This window comes from Chionomys nivalis (genome assembly GCF_950005125.1).
Source record: "Chionomys nivalis chromosome 23 unlocalized genomic scaffold, mChiNiv1.1 SUPER_23_unloc_1, whole genome shotgun sequence".
NCBI classification, from domain to species: domain Eukaryota; kingdom Metazoa; phylum Chordata; class Mammalia; order Rodentia; family Cricetidae; genus Chionomys; species Chionomys nivalis.
The window spans coordinates 1,514,783-1,531,328 of NW_026646869.1; positions in this window are offsets into that span (position 1 = coordinate 1,514,783).

Genomic DNA, 16,546 nt, shown 5'->3' on the forward strand with positions numbered 1-16,546 from the left:
GCACAGTCTACCAGGAGCAGATTCTCTCCAGAGCCCTTTGGGCCTCACGCTCCTAGACCAGAAATGCTGGCAACACACACCCCACAGCCGAGGCCTACTCTCTAGCCCGTTAGTTCTTGCGTCTGCCCACCCTGGGCCCTTCCGGCTCCCAGGATTGCCTGTGACTCACTCCCTCATGCTCTCTGAACAAGCTTTTGGAAGCATGGGTTGGGGGGGCGGGGAGAGAGAATGTTTTTCGAGACAGGGCTTCTTTGTGTAGCCCTGCTGTCTTAAAACTCACTGTGTAGACCAGGCTGGCCTTGAACTCAGAAATATGCCTGCCTCTGCTGTCTGAGTGCTGGGATTGAAGGCGTGCGCCACTACCGCCACTGCGGCCACCACCCAGCACAGAAGCATGTATTTTTTAATGTAGTGTCTACTCCTCTGAGAGGGTGTCTGTCAGACTCCCTCCCGCCCAATGGCTAAGGAAACTGAAAACATTGAAGTAGGAAGAAACAGGAGCATGTTGTGGCAGAGCAGGAAGCTCAGACTTCTGGAGCCTTCTCTCAGTGTGGCAGTCTGCCCCTGTGGTGGTCAACACTGCTTAACATTGCGTCTCAAGTTCACATTCACTGTGACTGGGAGACCATGAAGCCAGTAGACTCCTCTAGCAGGCACCGCCAGCCCACTTCCCTTCTTCCTAGGTATTGAAGACATGTTACCTGGGACCCTGTACTGGGGTGCTGTTTGTCCGTTCCTCTGTCTGAAATCTCTGGATTACCCTAGAACCCCATACTGGGGTGCTGTTTGTCCGTTCCTCTGTCTGAAATCTCTGGGTTACCCCAGCCTGTCTCTACCACTTCTTTTCTGTGCCATCGGTGACCCACCTCAACATGCAGCCCCAGACCTCTGGTCCTGCCTCTCACTTGGGGTCACTCCGATCCACTGGCTCAAATCTTGCTCATTTGAAGAAAAAGCTGAGAGCTGGAGAGGTGGCTCAGAGGTTAAGAGCATTGTCTGCTCTTCCAGAGGTCCTGAGTTCAACCACATGGTGGCTCACAACCATCTGTAATGGGGTCTGGTGCCCTCTTCTGGCCTGCAGGCATACACACAGACAGAACACTGTATACATAATAAATAAATAAATATTTTTTTAAAAAAAAAAGAATACACCTGGAAGGAGACATTGCTGCTGTTCCCCTCCAGCAGCCCCTCCCCCAATCGCCAGCGCAGCGAGGGGGCGGGCCATGCTCTGGAGAAGCAGCTGCAGTGGAGACCCTCAGCTTCCCAGGAGCAGGATGGTCTGGGCATCTGTGGGGGGGCTGTGAAGAAGGAAGAGAAGGGTCAGGAGGGGGCCCCTCATCACAGGTCCCAGGTGTCCCTTTCCCCACTCACAGTGCACAGAGAGGCTCAGAGAGATGCGCTGAGCACCCAGTGGGTTCTGTGCAGCGCAGGTGAAGTCTCCTTTATGTTCCTTCTGGACCAGAGGCAGCTCCAGCATCCCGGGCTCTGAAGACTGGGCCGGGATCAGAGTCTGTGCCACTCCGGTCCAGCTCAGATTGGCTGGGGGGTTGCTATGGGTGACACAGACTAGACACAGGCTTTGGCCCTCCAGGACCGGGAGGGAGGTGCCGTTCCTGAGGATTTCCAATACTGGGGAGGACAGGAGGCAGAGTCACCATGAGACCCATCAACTGGGACGTCTCCCATCCCCACCCAGATGTCCAGCTTCCTCTGTCCGTCCTTTCTACCTGTCCTGTTTGCTTGGGAAGCAGTCACTCTCAGGTCCTCTGAGAGATCTGCAATGAAGACAGGGAACTGGCTCCAGGCAGGCCAGGGCCTTCTCTCTGGGTATAGCATCCCTCCCAGAAGTGGAAGCTGGGGGTGGGTGAGTCACTCACTGGGTCCCCAACCCAAGCTGCCTGGTGGTCTAAGCATGGCTTTGGGAGCTTGGTGCTCTAGGCCTCCTTGCAGCTGTGCGATTCAGTGTTGTATCTCCCTATCCCCCCACCCCACACACAATGTTCTCTCCAAACCAGGTCCTTTTTCAGGTCACTCGCCCAGTACAGACAGCTCTAGGGGGTATTCAGGAAGCCAAATCAATTCACTGCCTCCTAGATGAACCATCCCAAGTTCCTAGCTTTCACCTGGGGCAGCTCTAGGCCCCGGGTTCGGGAACCCAGGACCAGAAGAAGACTTGGTCCTTAGGCCCCAGCTCAGGGGGGGGGGGGGATAGGGGACTGGCTGTCGGCAGCATAGTTGGTGCAAGGTCTGCTCTTGCTGGATTTCCAGCTGTGGAGTATTCCCATGCAGTTCCACGATCCAGCTGGGGTGGAGAATGAATCAGAGATAGAGGCAGAGACAAACACAGAGCAAGAGTGAGCATGAGATAGAGAGAAAGGGTGTGTTGCTTTATTATTTATGTTTCAGTAAAGTTTGCCTGAAGATCAGAGGACAAAGCAGCCATACTAGTCAGCCATACAGGCCAGGTAGTGGTGGCGCACACCTTTAGTCCCAGCACTTGGGAGACAGAGGCAGATGGATCTCTGTGAGTTGAAGGCCACCCTGTACTACACAAGATTAAATATGTCTAAAAGAGAAACAGAGCTCACATAAAGGCAATCCCAGCAGTTGGGCTCACACACCTTTAATCCCAGCTTTAGGGAGGTGGAGACAGCAGTGACATGGCTGGGCAGAGAGAGGAATATAAAGGGGAGGAGACAGGAGCTCACTGGAGTGTGGAGTCTGAGGATTCATGGAGACAGGCTCTCTCACATGGGGTCTAAAGATTTGATAGAAGTAAAAGGTCTCTCTAGTGGTTGGCTGCTTTGCTTTTCTGATCTTCAGGTTGAACCCCAATATCTGTCTTTGGGTTTTTTTTTTATGTTTCATGCAACAAAAGGGGGTGGAGAAAGATGAGAGCAAGGGTGGAGCCAGGCCTCGGTCTGAGCCTACCCCGATATTGCTGTCATTTCAGCTGGGGAAGGGATTCCACACTAACGGCTGTGCTGAGGTTCAGCACACATCAACAGCCCATTTACCCTGCTTACACTATAGTTCAGTGTCTCTGTGCACGTACACAATCACCACTACCACATAAGAACATTGACATCACCCACAGAGAACCCTTGCACCCCAAGTTGCCATTCCCAGGGGATAGAGAGAACCCTCTCAGAACAAGGCACTCTTCTCCCAACCCAGTCTGACTCCTCTCTGAACACAGCCTGGTCAGGATATTGCTGGTGGTTCCTGACATTACATGAGGTGTCATTTTGCCGTGCTCAGCCCTGTGCTGCCAAGAGTCAGCTTGTATAACACATACCAACACATGGCTCTTTCGGAAACGGTATTATATTCCTCTGAATGGACCTGCCACATCTGCGTGTTCTCTCTATTGTGGGTGAGCATCCGCATTGTTCCTAACTTACTCAGTGGTTCTTATCCACGTTTATTTCCTGTGTGGAACACTCAAACCCCTTAAGCCTGTCATCATCTAAGTATTTGAAAATCAGTTTTCCCCACTTCTGAGGCTTTTGGACTGATCTCCATCTTTCTCTCTCTTTCTCCAGTGAAATCAGGATGAGCAGGTCTCTTAAAACCCACTGAGGGCTTCTCAGATTATTGACCCTCCTGAGATCCCCAGCAATAGGTGTTTGCTTCAAGACAGGGTCTTTTTTAGTCCAGGCTGGCTCAGACTCACTGTGTAGCTGAGGGTGATCTTGAACTCCTGATCCTCCTGCTTCAGCCTCCTGGGTGCTGGGATATATATACATAGGGAAAGCCAGCCCAAAGAACATGTGGTACAGGCCAACTGCAGGCATCCAAGACACTACCACATGTGACCTCCAACAGTCACCTGGAAAACTGGGTTGGGGCACTGACACAGCCCCACGTCAGGAGTTGATGTGTGTAGAAGTTATGACTGCAGTGACCGCAATGTCAAGATCCTGAGGTAGGTGTCAGGAAGATAGCCCCTTAAGTGAAGCACTTGCCACACACACATCAGGAGCTGAGCTCGAGTTTGCAGAGCCCGTGTAAAGCCAGACACGGTAGCACACATCTGCAATCCCAGCTCTCCTGTGGCGGGTGCAGGTGCAGGCAGGAGAAGCCCAGCTCAGGGGCCAGCTAGCCTGTGTAGACAGCAGTGAGCAAAAGACGCTGACAGGAAGTGAAAGGTTGTCCTCTGATCTCTCTCTCTCTCTCTCTCTCTCTCTCTCTCACACACACACACACACACACACACACGTGTCAGGTGGAGCTGAAGAAATGGCTTACAGGCACAAAGACCTGATTTTAGTTCTTCAGCACTGGGTGGAATGAACTCTATCATGACGAGGAATGGAGTCCTCACCCACAGTGTCATGGCTGACCCTGGCTGCATGAGGCCAGAAGAGCCAGATGTAGGAAGTCATAACATGAAGGGAAAGTCCATCCACAGGGATAGAAAGACTTGCCAGGGCTGGATAATACTGGGACTGAGGGCACAGGGCTCTCCGTGGGTCTAGACAGAGTTGAGGGCACCAAATACTACCAACATGTTAATTTTACAGTGGGTGGTATTACATTAAGTAAGTTCAAGAGATCTAAATAAGAGAGGAACTGTAGGGGCTGGAGAGATGGCTCAGAGGTTAAGAACATTGCCTGTTCTTCCAAAGGTCCTGAGTTCAATTCCCAGCAACCACATGGTGGCTCACAACCATCTGTAATGGGGTCTGGTGCCCTCTTCTGGCCTGCAGGCATACATACAAAACAGAATATTGTATACATAATAAATAAATATTTTTAAAAAAACAAAAAAGAGAGGAACTGTAGCTCACCAAGTCCTTCATTCAACCTCCAGTACTGCATAAAGCCAGCTTTTCTGGTGCACACCTATAATCCCAGCACATGGGACATACAGGCGGGAGGATCGGAAATTCAAGACCATCCTCATCTACATAACAAGTTTAAGGCCAGCCAGGGCTACCTGAGACACCCGTCTTAAAAAACAAGCAGCTGTGCCGGGCGGTGGTGGCGTACGCCTTTAATCCCAGCACTCGGGAGGCAGAGGCAGGTGGATCTCTGTGAGTTCAAGACCAGCCTGGTCTACAGAGCTAGTTCCAGGACAGGCTCCAAAGCCACAGAGAAACCCTGTCTCGAAAAACCAAAAAAAAAAAAAAAAAAAAAAAAACCAAAAAACAAACAAAAAAAAAACAAGCAGCTGTGGCCATGGCTCACTTGGTAAAGCGCTTGCATGAGGAAATGAGTTCCATTCCTAGAACCCACCAAAAAGAAGAAAAGGTGTGCTTATGCACATCTGTAACCCTTCTGGGGAAGGCAGAGGCAGGAGGACCCCTGGAGTTCACTGACTGACCAGCATGACCTATCAGTGAGTCCAAGCCAGTGAGAGGCCATACATCAAAGAAATAAAGTGGCGAGAGGCCCTGGGTGTGACATTGATGCTGACTTCAGCACCCATGCGCAGTCACCCACACACAGACACAGGCAGAGGCTGTTCATTCCCAGCTTCTCAGACCTGAAATAATCACAGAGAAACCATATTAATCAAAACACTGCTTGGCCAATTACTTAGGCATATTGCTAGCTAGCTCTTATATCTTAAATTAACCATCTCTATTAATCTGTGCATCATCACGAGGTTGTGGCCTACCAGCAAGGTTCCAGCAGCTCCCGTAGGTATCTTTCTCCTTTGGCAGCTACATGCATCTCTGACTCCATCTACTTTCTCCCAGCATTCAGTTTAGTTTTCCTGCCTTGCTCTATTCTGCCATAGGTCCAAACAGCTTCTTTATTTATTAACCAATAAAAGCAACACATATACAGGACTTCTAACATCATCTCCCCTTTTCTGTCTAAATAAAAACGAAGGTTTTAACTTTAACATAGTAAAATTACTTATAACAAAACAGGTATCAACAAGAATTACAGTTACAATAAATATATCTACTTTATCATAACTAAGGAAAACTATATCTATTCTTCAACTTCATCAAAGACCCAAGAAGGATGTAACATTACCTAAGTTAACAAGAAGTACATTGTAAGCAACTTCAAAATTCTAGAATTGACCGAGACATCTCACTACCTGGACAGTCACACAAAGTTCTGTAACATTGCAGCATCCATATTTAGCATAAAGGCCCATGGTTTCTGGCAGACTTTTCCTTGAAGCAGGAAATTTGAAGATCTCTTGTGCCTTGTACTGACAAAGTTTATCACTTGATTTCTTCTGTGTCCTGCAGAATGTCTGGCAACTCTTTCATGATGCAGGAACCTTGAAGAACCATCTCACCTTTAGGCAAGTTCAGCAGTCATTTCTCTGTGGGTTCTGCATGTCCAGTCAAGCAGTCCAGGCAAGAGCAGTTTCTTGCCCAAATGGCTACCAGATGCATAAGGAACCTCTTTGATGGTCATCATCCTCTTGAAGTAATTGGTGCTGCCAGGAGCAGATGTGTCTCAGGTCATGAAAAGTTCTAAGTTCTTAAAACATTTTAAATGTCATATTCTGCTGGTCTTTGAAAGATTTAAAGAATACCTATCCATCTGAAATATATCTTTGTACTTCTAGAAAACCTAACTAACAAGACTACAAGCTTGACTATTATAGGTGACTATCTCTTAACTTGTATTTTTTTTGTTGTTGTTGTTTTGTTTTTTGGGTTTTTGTTTGTTGGTTTCTTTTTGGTGGCTGGAGAAACGGCTATGGGTACTGGGAACTGAACTCTTATTATTTTTGGTTGTGAGCCTAGCCTTTAACGGCTGAGCCATCTCTCCAGCCCTTAACCTGTATTTCTTAATTATACATTACATATAAACAATATTTAGGGAATTTGGGCATTGTTGGCTCCAACCTGCTTTCTGCTTTTTGTTGGGTGAGGTAATTTTAGGGGTTTTCAGTAATCTTTCAAGTGGGATCTTGTTCCATCAAACCACATTAGTCTGGAAGGAATCCACAGGTTCTCATCTTTTGTGGAAACAAAAGCAGAACCTCTTTTCTTTTTTTTTTTTTTTTTTTTTTGGTTTTTTGAGACAGGGTTTCTCTGTAGCTTTGGAGCCTGTCCTGGAACTAGCTCTGTAGACCAGGCTGGTCTCGAACTCACAGAGATCCGCCTGCCTCTGCCTCCCAAGTGCTGGGATTAAAGGCGTGCGCCACCACCGCCCGGCCAGAACCTCTTTTCTAAAGTAACATATTTGTAGACTCAAATTTTGAAGTCAAGATATCTTTAAAATATGTATGTTGGTTTAGCTTAGCAGCCCCCAGAATCAAATGTCTCTCTGCAATCAGCACCTTTAAAACTTTGAAAGAATGGATCTGAGATAACAATCAAAATTGAATCTCATGACTGTGATGATGTTTGGATAGGAGAGGTAATTTCCAGAGGTTTGTAAAAAATCAAAATGTCAGCCAGGTGATCAAGGTGAAGGGATGTTCCCTCTTTGTAACCTTCCTCTTGCAAACCCACACCAGGTCCCTCACACCAAAACCATCGGTAGAGTCCTTGCCATCAGGACTGCAGAATCCAGGAAGCACAGAAGCTCGGGGCTGGTTGTAAATGACTACACACCAGCAAGATAGACTGGGCTGATGCCGTCACAGGCACCGTGGGGTTTGGTTTGAGACCCGGTCTCATTGTAGAGCTCTTTCTGTCCTGGAACTCACAGGACTGTTGACTTCTGCCTCCCAAGTGCTGGTTTAAAGGCATGTGCCACCATGACAGCTGGCCACAGGAACTCAGGGAGCACTGCTGCAAGACTTCCCATGATAGGCTTGGGCTTGTGCCCAGTGGTCGAGCCAGGTGAACCATGGCAGTTCAGTGAGTACACAACAGACAGCTGCTAAACTCGGGCTGGGAGGGTTCCCAATTGACAGAGTAAGTTAGGCTTCTGAGGAAGGGAAGATCCCAAAGTCACTGCTCACCTCAGGAGAAGACTCAAGAGAAGTCCAGAAAGGGCTGGGACTTCCAGCCACACAGAGGCAGACTCAGGAATGTTAACAGATCTTTAAAAGAAGCACAGGTAGGGGGTGAGTGAGTGTAAAGATGGCTCAGTAATTAAGAGAGTGGGCTGGGTCCAGCTCACCGCCATCCGCTACTCCAGTTCCAGGGTGTCCAGTGCTTCCTGACCTCTGCAGGCATCAGACATGCTCACAATGCACATACATGCAGGCAAAGCACTCATAACATTTAAAAGTCGAAACAAAAATTCAAAGATAGAAAAAATAAATCACAAGGACCCAGAAAGACCATGGATCCCATGATGGGGGTCAAACATGCCATCAGACAGTTTCCATGGGAAGGAAATTTATTGGGAAGGGAAGGAAAGGGAGAGACAGAGACAGAGATACAGTGACATGCCTCTTCAAGAGACAGCAGAAAGAGAGAAAGAGGGGGAGGGAGTTGATGGAGCTTGTCTCTTAAAGGGACCTTTGCACCTGCATGTAGACTATGTAGCAGCCATAGGACCCTGGGCATATCCTGCAGGTGACCTGGGTCAGCACAATGCCTGAAACAGAAGTTCAGGTCTTCCTCAGCTACGTAGCAAATTTAAAGCCAGCCTGAGTTATGTGAGACCATTTCAAACACACACACACACACACAATCACAAATGCACACACCACTAGGGAGCTAGGGAGTTGACTGAATAAACAAAAGCTCTGTTATTTGGAGATGGTTGTTTTGAAGTGGTCTCTCTATGTAGACTGGTTGGAATAGAACTCACAGAGTTCTGTCTGCCTCTACCTCCTAGTGCTGGGTTTAAAGGTCTGTGTCACCACTCCCAGCATTGAAAAATCTCAAGCTATGCAAACTTGAGGACTGAGTTTGAATCCCCAACAACATGTAGAAGCTGACCAGGATGTTGGCCACTTGTAATCCCAGTACTTGGGAAGCAGAATTGGAATACCTAGGGCAAGCCAGGATGGGAGCACCAGATTCAACAACAGGCTTGTGCCTCAATATGTGAAGCAGGGAGGAAGGGAGGAAGATTCCCAACCTTAATTTCAGGCACAAATACACACCACAGTTTATCTTCCCTACAGATGCAAACATGCATATACACATCCATACACATTACACACATGCACAGATACCTAAACCCCACAAAAAAAGAGATGAGAGTCTACAGGCTCTGGTCCTCAATGGGGTCAGAGGTAAAGCCTGCTGGCTAGTTTACAAAGGCACCTTGAGCCAGCTTCAGCCAGCCATAGAGAAACAGAAAACATTAGACCCTGCCTATACCCATTAGTCTAACTACTCCCACCCAAACTCTGCCAAGTTACCCCCTCAACACACACCCAAGGTTTCTCTGTCCCTCCCCATCCTGCAGCCGTTTCTAAATAGTCACTCAGAGGCTTAATATTAATTACACAATGTTTGGCCTACAACTTATTTATAAATATACAATAAGTTCATACTTACTACAAACTAGCTCTTATATTTAAATTAACTCATTTCTATTCATCTATGTATTGCCACATTGCCATGGCTTTTACTGGTATGCTGGCATCTTGCTTCTTGAGTAGCTGACTGGAGTCTCCCAACTCTGCCCTTCTTTCTTCGTGTATTCAGTTTGGCTTTCTCACCTAGCTATGTTCTGCCTTGCTATAGGCCAAAACAGCTTTTGTTATCAACCAATGAGAGCAACATATATTCACAGCATACAGAAGGGTTACCCCATAGCACTTCCCCCTTTCTGTCTAACCAAAAAGGAAGGGTTCAACTTCAACATAGTAAAATTGTAGACAATAAAACAGTTATCAAGTAAGAATTATAGTTACAATAGTTAGTCTATTTGTATTTGACAAAATTAATAAATATAATTATCTATCTTATCTTGGTGAGTTTAAGGTTTTATATCTAATTTGCCTTTTTATTATACCTATCTTGTCTTCAACTCCATCAAAGACCTGAGAAGGAAATAATATTATTACCTGAGTAAGCAGGAAGTGCAGGCATGTGACTTCCGAAAATGTGAGAAATGACAGAAACAATTGGTGCCTGGATTGTCCCCAAAGTTCCTCTGTAACATTGGGGCATCTGTCTTTGGCCTACAAGTCAAGAATATCTAACAGACTTTTCTGTGAAGCAAGGAAATTTGAAGGACTGTCCTACCTTGTCTTGGCAAAGCTGGGAAGTTGCCTTTCTTGTGTCCTACTGGTCCAGTTTGGACAGGAACTGTCAGCAATTGAAGCAAGGGCAGTTTCTTTGCCTACATGGCTAGCCTTTGCCATGAAGAAAATAAACTCCATACAGAGTTTTCTGATGTCCATTATGTTTTCTGGAGTGCACTGGTGCTGCCAGGGGTATACTTGTCTCACTATCATGAAAAGTTTAAGTTATTAAAACATTTTAAATGCCATATTCTGTGTATCTTTGAACGTTTTGAAGAGTACCTATCTATCTGAAATATATCTTTGTATATCTAGAAAACCTAACATGACTATTATAACTTTGACTATTATGGATGACTAACTGTATTTTTGTAAATTTGTATTTTTAAATTATACCTTATATTTTTAATTGAGCTATATAAACACAATATCTTAAGCAAGAGTAAAAATATATATACAGTATAACAAAATTAACCTTAAATTTATACCAATAAGCTAAAATCCATACCAATGTAAAATATTTTGAGATTAACAGTTGTTTTTTGGATTGAATTACATTCAATAATCTATCCTTTTATCTTATTTCTATATCAGAAGATTATTAATGGACAAGCTTGTCTACAGGACAGTGCATCTAATAAGCTTTAAAATAAACTTTCTGCAAAAGCTAGAGACAAACTCTGTATGCTTCACCCTCTTTGCTAAGGAAAAGACCAATGTAAGGACAAGATGACAAGATAAGGCCTGCATAGTGTGTACGATTGTGCTCTCTTGATTATTAAAAAGGGAGGAAGGGGCATGAGTCTAGTTGGAAGTTGGTCCGTGCTCAGGCAGCATACCTGCCTGTTGTGGAATATTATTTTAATTAGGCAAAGATGGGTTATATTTGTTTATGCTGCAGAATATTACTTTAACTATGTGAAGGTTGTTACGTTTCTTTCTTTGTGCTGCCTTTGTTAACAATGTAAAGATGTTTTACATTTCTTTATGCTGCATTTAATTAGGTAAAGAGGTGCTGCATTTGTTCCACTTTGCCTGCCTAAGGCCCCTGATTGGTCTGTTAAAAAGCTGAATGGCCAATAGCTAGGCAGGAGAGGGACAGGTGGAGCTGCCAGGCAGAGAGAACAAATAGGAGAGAATGAGAGAGATGAGAAAAGAGAATAAGGTTGTAGCTCAAATTCTAATTGGTCTTTTTTTTAAAGGTTTATTTAACTTTATTTTATGTGCATTGCTGTGAAGGTGTCAGATCCCCTGCAACTGGATCTTTAGACAGTTGTGAGCTGCCATGTGGGCACTGGAAATTGAACCCAGGTCCTCAGGGAGAGTCAGTGCTCTTAACCACTGAGCCATCTTTCCAGCCCCTCTAATTGGTCTTAATAATAAAAAACCTGGAGTCAGATATTGGGGATAAAAGCTGAATCCTCAGACTGAATACCTCAAGCTCCTGCTCCTCCCACCTTATATTCCTCTCTCTGCCCAGTTATATCCCTTCCTGTCTCCACCTCCCTAGTGTTAGTTAGATTAAAGGCACGTGACTCCCAAGTACTAGGATTAAAGGTGAGAGCCATTACTGCTTGGCTCTGTTTCTCTTATAGACTGAATCAATTTTGTGTGACCCAGAGTGGCCTTGAACTAACAGAGAACTGTCTGCCTCTGTCTCTGGAGTGCTGGGATTAAAGGTATGTGCCACCTGCTCTATGACTAACTAGTGTGGCTAACTCTGCACTCTGATCTTCAGGCAAGCTTTATTTGTTACAGCACAAATAAAATATCACCATATAAGGGAGACAGAGAGGGACACGTCCAGGGCTAGAAGCCAGGCAGCAGGCAGTTGCGGGCCAGACATGAGAAGCAGGAAAGTTGGACATACACAGAAGGAAAGAGAGGGGGAAAGCCCCAAGGCAAAGCATAGGTGAAGAGAAACGGGTTAAGTTATAAGGAGCTAGCTAGAACTGAGCCCAAGCTAAGGCTGAGCATTCTTAACTAATGTCTCTGGGTCATGATTGGGGAGCCGTTTGGTGGCCTGCTACATCTGCCTTTCTAGGCTGACCTCGCAAAGTCATGACGTTAAGCCACTTCCTTTTTGCTTTCTTAGTCTCCAATACTCTTACTCTGAAGTGAGGATCATTATTTCTTACACCAGAAAATTCTAGGCAGCTGACAGACATTAAGGACCAAGGGTCCCAGACACCCTATGCCCCACAGATGTAACATTACTTCCAGAGACCGTCAGTTCTTGTCCCCAAGGTCTGACTGGCACTCACACGAGAATGTTCCATCATCTGCTGCTGCCTGCAGCTGCTCTGCTCATGGCTGCTGAGAGCACAGGGCTATGAGAGTTGCTGAGTGTTGGGATCGAAGGTGGTGGAAGCCCCACAGGATCAGTCTCTATCCTGAGAGCTATGGGTCTCTGGCTTCTAGAGCCTGGTGCAATGGGCCCCTGGCTCTTGGGGTTTTCAGGGACCTTAGTATCCCAAGGGTAAATAAATGGCCCTGGCTAGCCGACTGACAGCAAGTGGATGAATGGAATCTCAGTGCCTTGCCTGAGAGCTTGCCTAACCAAGTCCCCTTTGAGCCCTACTCAAAGAATGGCTCTGCCCAAAGACCAGCCCAGGATGGGCTCTCTGTAGTGAAACAAAGGACCTCATAGGGTCCCTGCCTCCCAAGCTCATCTTTGAAAGGAGAACCAAGATGTGGGGGCTGTGCTAGCTGGTTTTATGTCAACTTGACACAATTAGTCACTGGAGAGGAGGGAGCCTCTTCTGAAAAAAAAAATGCCTATGTAAGATTGGGCTATAGCCAGGTCTTTGATTTTCTTACTTAGCAAGGACGTGCGAGAGTTCCACCCACTATGGGTGGTGCCTTCCCTGGCCTGGTGGTCCTGAGCAAGTCATTGGGAGCAAGCCAATAAACAGCTCCCCTCCATGGCCTCTGCATCAGCTCCTGCCTCCAGGTTCCTGCCCTCACTTCCTCCAATGATGGACTACAATGTGGAAGTGTAAGCCAAATGAACCCTTTCCTCCCCAACTTGCTTTTGTCATGGTGTTTCCTCACAGCAGTAGAAAACCCTAAGACAATTTGGTATCAGGATAGTGGGGTACTGCTGTGACAGATCCAACCATGTTATTGGGGAGGGTGACTATAGGACTTTGGAACTTTGGACTAGAAAATCCTTAGAGTGTTGAGACCTCAGACAGAAGTAGGAGCTTAGAAGATACATACAATGGAGGCCTGGCTAGTTTCAGGGGGAAGTTTTAAAGACTCTACTGGGCCTTTTGTGTGAAGAATCCGTGGTGTCTGGTCATCTGGGGCTGAAGAGTGAGCTATGATTAACAAGAGACCAGCAGGCACCCTTAAAGTGAGACCTTTGTGTCACGGGGACAGCACTGATGGCTGGTCAGCTGGAGCTGAAAAACGACCAGGGATGAAGACAAGACCAGCATAACTGAAGTGAAGGCTTCTGGGAAGTGTTTCTTAGAGTCGGCACACAGCTCTGCTCCAGAGGCAGCTAAGGTTGTACCTGGTGCTGGGAGTTTCAAAGCCCCCCGGGCGGTACTGGTGTTGAAGGCGTGAAGGGGTCATGGAGAGCGACAATGGGTCAAGGCTTGGCATTGTCAGGCCACAGAGGCTGTTGGTGAAGGTGCAGCCTGGGTAGCAGTAGAAGGCTCAGGGTTGAAGGGGTCATGGAGAAAACTTGAGGCTTTGCACCGTAAAGAGGACCCAAGGAAAACTTTTGGGGAAAGTGTGGCCCATTTGCAGAAGGCCTTTTATAGATGCCCGTTCCATGGGGTGAGCACCAAGACCAGCAGTATGGGTAGAGTGGAGCCTGTGAGAGCCTAGGTTAGCTGAGCGTGCTGCAGATGGAGCCAGAGAAGTGACCCAAGTCCTCTAGAGGATCCCAAAAAATTGTGAATGGATCTCAGACATTGGACATTATGTTGTTTACACAGTTGAGAATTTGATTGTGACTATGCCATGCTCTTCCCTGTTGAAGTGTTTATTTTTTATTTTATAAGAGCAACTGAGAGACTTTAAACTTCTTCTTTGGGGGGGGGTTGTTTTTTTGAGACAGGGTTTCTCTGTGTAGCTCTGTGTGTCCTGGGACTCACTCTGTAGACCAGGCTGGCCTCTGCCTCCTGAATGCTGGGATTGTATGTATACACCACCAAGCTTTCATAATCAACAAGTCTCTGTGTCATGATTTGGGAGCTGGCAGGAGGGTCAGAAAAATACACCTACAGTCATGGTGTTTGTGGATAAAATAAAAACAGAAGAGGAAATTCAAAAGATTAAACTCCATTCCCACTTCCTCAGAATCTCCACGCTAACAGCATCTCAGACACCCAGAAAGAGAGAGGACAGCACTATCTGACTCCTGAGAATGAAGCTGAACCATACCAGCATTCTGTACTCATTATAAATAGCTGTCCCCTAGAATGGAGAAGACATGGGGAGGGGCCTCTGCTCTGGGGTGCCTGAGCAGATCAAGGGGGCAGTGTCTGTCTCAGAGGTTCACACAGGGTCTTGGGGTCTGTCCTCTCCCTCTGTCCTCTAGGCCCCATGCTGAAGGCCTGCTCTTCACAAACCCTTTGTGTTACAGATACCTTCTGTTGTCCCATGTGAATCTTGTCTGAGAGTTTCCCATGGATACAAACTATGCAAAACTTGGTTGGGGGACAACCAGGAAAACCGTGGTACCGTCTGAATCTGGTATTGCACTTGGCATTGTATTTTTGAAAGCTTCATTTATAGAAATCTATTGGCTAAAGTGCAAATATAGGAAAAAATAAAAATGCCCTGGGCAAAGGGAAAATTCTTCAGTCTACCGAGGCTGGGACCCCTGCAGCTGCAGAAGCTTAAGTTCATTTGCAAAATGTCTCTGAGTCTCCATTTCACAGACCCACGTGAATCCACACTCTGGCGCCGTGACATCCACAACAGTCTTGTTTTTTGAAAGGTCACATGTAGCCCAGGATGGCGTCAAAATCAATTTACAACTGAAGATAAACTTTGGCTCCTGATCCTCCATCCTGGTGCACCAGGCCTGGCATGTGCAGGTTAGGTTAGAACCCAGAGCTTCGTGCCTGCTGGGAAGCGCTTTCCCACCTGAGCCACACCCCAGCCCCCCTAAGAGGAGCACATGGACATAGTCCTAACGGGGCTTGCTGGATTATCCCGAGGCCAAGCTCACTCTCCACACTGAGTTAAGGCCACCCAGGGCTTGGCTCCACACTGACCTCCCCTGTTGTCCCTCACTCCTCTTTGCACACACAGTATTGAATATCCTGTAAACCATAGGCATCAGTTTCAGACTGGACCCAGAACCTCTTGGACATTGGCTACACAGGGCTTCCCCAGCCATGATGGGTTTTATGCATAGCTGCTAGTGGACCTCATCTGCCACTGTGGGAGCAGAGCAGAACCAGGGTAGGGTGTCCATAGGTGACCTGGTAAGAGGAGCTCCGGTGACAATGCTGCACAGATTCAAACATTCCTGAGGGTGACCCCAGTACTCAGTCTGCAACTCCCCAAAAGGTCAAGCTGATGCTCTGGCTGGCTCAACATGGCCACTATAAACCACACTAATGCAAATGTACCTCGTGGCTGGCCAGTTACTATGGGAACACAGATCCCTCAAGCAGACCAGACTGCAGGTGCTTACTCTAAAGACTGACTCCTTCCCAGAGATGGGAGCCCACTCTGGAGCCTTTGTTTCTTGGGCTCAGCCAGCTTCCTCACAGCCTCACCAGGACACTTCTTCCCTCTCAGTCTGTTTCCTTAGACTGTAACTTCACTGACAATCTTTTATCCCCCACACTGCTTGCTGCAAGGCCATGAACCAGTCAGGTGGCTGCTGGGGACTGAACTCAGGTCTTCGGGGAGAGTAGTGTGGACGCTCGCTGCCAGCTGTGTATCTGGACCTATTCTGGAGACTGAAGTCAGGCCCTCAGGTGTGCTGAGCAAGCATTTTACCTATGGAGCTGTCCTCCTAGCCCCTCTGCCCACTACCACAGTGTTCCAGCCCTGTTTGATGGCCGCCTCCTCAGTGTGTACCTGCTCCGATTACCAGTGGCTTGTCTCTCTTCTGCTGCCAGGGTAACAGTTATCCGCCTCGGTCTCAATGTGGCATGGCACTTGTGTCTTTACTGATCACACCTCATGGTCTCACCAGGTGGATATACTTGACAAAGAACAAATATTGCTTTTGTTTGGCTTCATGGTTTTGTTAGAGATGGGCTCACTCTGTAGCCCAGGCTGGCCTCAAACTTAGAGCAATCCTTCTGCCTCCGCCTTCCAAATGTTGGGACTGCAGTCTTGAGCACTCACACCCAACTTCTTTCTCTTATGCTAGGCGCATACTGCGGAGCTTCAGTCCCAGCCCTTTGGTTTATTCTCATCTGTCTTTATGACTGCCTGAGACCCACTCTCTCCAGCATCTCCCCTCCAAGATAAGACACA